This window comes from Limulus polyphemus, unplaced genomic scaffold, assembly GCF_000517525.1.
Source record: "Limulus polyphemus unplaced genomic scaffold, Limulus_polyphemus-2.1.2 Scaffold3453, whole genome shotgun sequence".
Taxonomy (NCBI): Eukaryota; Metazoa; Arthropoda; class Merostomata; order Xiphosura; family Limulidae; genus Limulus; species Limulus polyphemus.
In genome coordinates this window covers 19,050-23,501 of record NW_013669063.1, presented here as the reverse complement: position 1 = coordinate 23,501, position 4,452 = coordinate 19,050, and the positions used below count along the sequence as shown (strand labels likewise).

Here is a 4,452-nt window from a genome sequence, read left to right as displayed (position 1 = left end):
ATCCCCACCCCCTGCTAGTTTTCCATAATATATCTAAAGTACGAGGACAGTGGTTTAGATAAGTCTGTTTCAATAGTCCAAATACGCCAAAATCTATAGGGTGACTTGAGTCTTCTTATGGAATAACATAAATAGCTGTTTCATTGTCAAGTCTTTAGCCCTCCAGTGGCACAGCGGTATGTCTGCCCACTTACAACGCTAGAATCCGGGTTTCGATACCTGTGATGGGCAGAGCACAGATAGCCCATTATGTAGCTTTGTGTTTAATTACAAACAAACTCAAGTTTCTAAAGATATGTGACAGATTTAGCTGTCATATATGTCACATATGAACATGTCGAAGCAACTTATGCACATGCAACTTTGTCACCTTTCCAGATGGCGATCCTTCTTCATTATGTTGTTTACTGTTGTCTAAATCACGAGAATGGCTTTAGTCACTGACTTTTGTGTTCATGGATTCTCACCTGTCACAAAATGTCGCATTTTGCTTACAAGAACTGGGCTATTTGTTTGTTTTACAATACCATCAAGAAAAAAGGGATACTCTGTCTTGGAAATTCCAAATCCCATTCTGAGTATATAAATATTTTGGATCAGAAAAGCTGTTACATACCATTCCCAAAAGTAATCGATTCTTATGATATCACACAACCTATGATACATAAAAAATGTCAAAATGCAGTTCTGATACACTGATTTCCACCATGACGGAAATCAGCTGTGTTTGTTGCGTGATTTGCTGACTTGCATGCTAAAATTTATTTTAATATAACAAGCTCAATCTTCTGTATTTTGACTCTATTTGATTGATGCATACTTTTATTTGATGTGTTGAGGTCTGAGCGTTTTTGTTTTGCTTTTACCAAATCGAAAACTAAGTCAACTTTTTAGATTTTTAATTATGAACTTACTAAAGTTTAAGTTATCTTTTTATATTATTTATCTGTTGAGTGCAGTATGTTAAGGAAAAAAGTTCTGCTAGTCGTTTTTTCAAAAAGGCAGTTTTCTTGCAAAGTACTATGAAGAATAGTTTTCTTTCATGTGTAAATTGTAAACTCAGTGTAAAAGGAGACTTTCATTTTATTGTTGTTAGTGAAGGGTTATTAAAGGATGTGTTTTATTTCCTTTTTATTTTGATGTTATGTGTTTAATTTTTGACTTGCAATTAGATGTAAGTGAGTTTGCTTAGGAGTATTTCCTTGTGTGTTTAGTGACGTCAGTCCACTACAGTTATTGTATTTCTGTAACCTGAATTATGGTTAATTTTTATTTACATGTAAAATTTAGATTAATTTGGCCTGGAGGTAACTCTAAGGTAAAATATGGAAATTTTGTAGTAGGTTTCTATAATTAGTTTACCCTCTTATGATCAATTGAATTGAAAACTAGACAAAATTGTAAAAAATATTTCGTGTACTTAGCATGTGAACAGGATCTTGCCAAAGTGCTAGGAAGGTAGTCTCTAAAGCGACTGCAGTCTATTGTATTATCTGTATACAGGTTTACCTATACACCCGTCACATGTGGGTGAAAAAAAAAATCAATGGTATTAGAAAGTGATGTGTGAGGTAGTACTTGTGGAATATTTTATAATGGTTGTGAGTCAGAATATGAAGTCAAGTGAGTGTAACAAAGTGGCCAGCCTGTAATGAATCAGGGGCTTAAAACATACTAAGTCATTTGAAAGTGATTGGAGCGAATAGATATAGCGTTGGCCTTTTTTTGGTCATTACGGAGACTAAAAGACTCATTGTCATTATAAAACTTTACAGTCACTGACTAGGAGTACAGATCTAGGTTGTGGTCGTAAAAATGAGAACAAAGAGCAATGCCATAAACAAAGGAAGTGGTTCAGTGTGTATTTGGAGAGAAGGTATGAAAGATGATAGCTCATCTAGTGAGAAGAAAGGAAGACCAGGTCAGACATGAGAGCCAAAATGATATACCAAAAGGTGCAAGAAGAAAGTAATATGGTGCCAGTATGAAACTAAAAACTCCTTTATGAATGTATGTTATTGATTAACATTATTATACATTACTCATTACAAATGACATTAATTTAAAAAATACCAGGAATACAGTCAATAGAATTTTTACACAAATCATGAACTCGAGGAAATTAGTATGAAACTAAGAAGTGAATTAAAGGCCTCGTTTTTAATGAAAACATATCACAATTACTAGCATTGATACATTGAGCATATTTATCCCTCTTGTTAATGTTAGGTCAAAGTGCATGTCAAGAGTTTTTAGAGAGTTACATTAAAAACTTAATTAAACTATTTTATTATTCATGTATACAAATAAACTTGATATCATAAAGTAGATAATAAAGCAAATTTTGATATCATATAAGTTTTAAACTCTTAATTTTATAATGAAATATTCAAAAATCCAAGTCTCCCCTAGTATGAGAATTGTAACATTTGTTCTCTAGGTCTTCCCTCTTATCTAATTTATTTACCACCTGTCTGAGAAGTACAGAGTTTAATGTACTCATTATAAAATATATTGAAAGCTATAAAACATTAAATTTTCCTTAATCAGTTTTTATACCTTTCATCTCGTGTGTTACATCATCCAATAGGGTTACGTGAGCTACGCATTCGCTGAGTGAGTTATAACTTGTGTGGCTGGATATTTAGTTAGACGTGGTTTAAAGAGCAATAAAATAATAAAATGAAGTATAAACAGATGTAGGTTGATACGAGCTTTGAGGTAGCTACGATAAAAAATTTAGTTTCCTGTCTCAATATGCTGTCATTTCCGACATAGAGATAGGGTAGAGAAAAAAACATATAAAACATAAAGATTCACTGAAAAAACGTTTGGTATTTATTTAGTAGTTTTTAAAGATTACACAAAGGAAATCTGAAAGTTTTCAGATGTTAACATAAACATCATTTTGCACACGGAGTAGTCAACACGCTGATTCCATAAATTCACAGACAAATGTTTAGTAAAAATATTAATTAAGAATCTGATTTTTTGTACAGAAGATTTTTAATGTTTGCTGAAAGCTTGCCAAATTTCATGAAGAAATTCTAATGGTTATTTTGTGGTTGCAAGGTCGGTCACAGACTGACCCTATATGGAAAGAGTTAATGTAAATAATGTAAATTGCCATTAGATACAGTATTTCGACTTCAAGTTACTGAGAAATAGTTTTATTCTTAGTACAAGAAACTAGGAGCTATTACTTAATGCTAATTAATGACATGAGTTACGTATAGAAAAATATACTCACTGGGAAGCCGAGACTTGCATAGATGAAGCAGAGGACAGGCTGAAAGCTATTAAGGGTATTTTGATGTATGTTGACTATTGCTAAGATATGCCCAGCTTTTGTACAGAATTTGTAAATATAATATTCCTTATTGGTATACAACTCGTGACTGACACTCACTCAGCAAAAAATTCAAGTCACAAATTCTGCACAAGAGCTCTTTGTTTTCATGATCTCAAGATTACTGATATCTGCAATCTAAGGATAACTTTGAATCGAATGTATACTTCCCACATGCCCATAAACGTTATTACTCTGACCTCATGTGACCACTTGTCTCTTAAATCCACTTCAACCTTGTTATTGGAATGAACACTAACCATGAGTTAATGAACTGTCTTTAATTTCCTTTACAATTTGATTTAGAGTGGTAATATTTTCCATATATTTGATACTTTTCTGCATTCTCTTGGCTGGAAGTCGCGCTTTGAGATAAACATTTTGGTTAATTATGCACCAGTGTCACCCATTCAATTAAAGTGAAATATATTTGTGGCCACGTGTAGTTGCTTAATTAGTCTGTAGCCTTGCTGTTGTTTTTTATAACTGCTATTACCTAACTTGGAAATATCTTTAAGATGAACATTGTAAAGAAGCCTACATTGACATACTTTCATTATATAATATTAGTTACTTTACAAACAAATATTTGTTTGTTTTGTATATGCTACTATTAACTCCCTATATGTACTTGTTTTACATTGGTGTGAGTCAGTCCATGACAGGAACATAGGTACAACATAAATACAGTTGATATAGATAAGATGTAGATATAAAGTGTGCGTACAGCACTTAGTAATTTTTAACATTAGTAACTCAAAACATGAAAATCTTGTTGGGTCCTATGGGACATCTCGTTATGCAAATAGTACCAAAAAATAATATTGTTACGACGGCGGAAGTCACGTGACGCTGGTAACACGTCATGAAATTCTCGAAGGATCTTGACTTTTCCTGGCAACTCTAGTCTGTTCTAGGCGCCCTCTTTGTTAGTATATAAGCCCGGCAAATAAAGCGGAGATATAATTGCAGATAGATAGAGAGATTGAAGATAGAGATAATCGAGTCAAGCCGTAAGTAAAATATGTGAATCGCTATGAATTATAGCGTGTGTTTATAAAAGTAGTTAAGTTTAAAGTGATTGTGGAAATTAAGTGTATTAC

The 4,452-nt window shown here is 32.8% G+C and overlaps 1 long non-coding RNA gene across 1 annotated transcript in view; it reads left to right on the top strand.

Moving 5' to 3' along the window:
- LOC111088268 overlaps nt 1–3,827 on the top strand; it is an 11,071-nt gene extending 7,244 nt beyond the window's left edge. The window contains exon 3 of the long non-coding RNA XR_002612846.1: nt 3,815–3,827. This is a non-coding gene — a long non-coding RNA (uncharacterized LOC111088268). The remainder of the gene's footprint in view (nt 1–3,814) is intronic.
- Nucleotides 3,828–4,452: the final 625 nt, after the last annotated feature.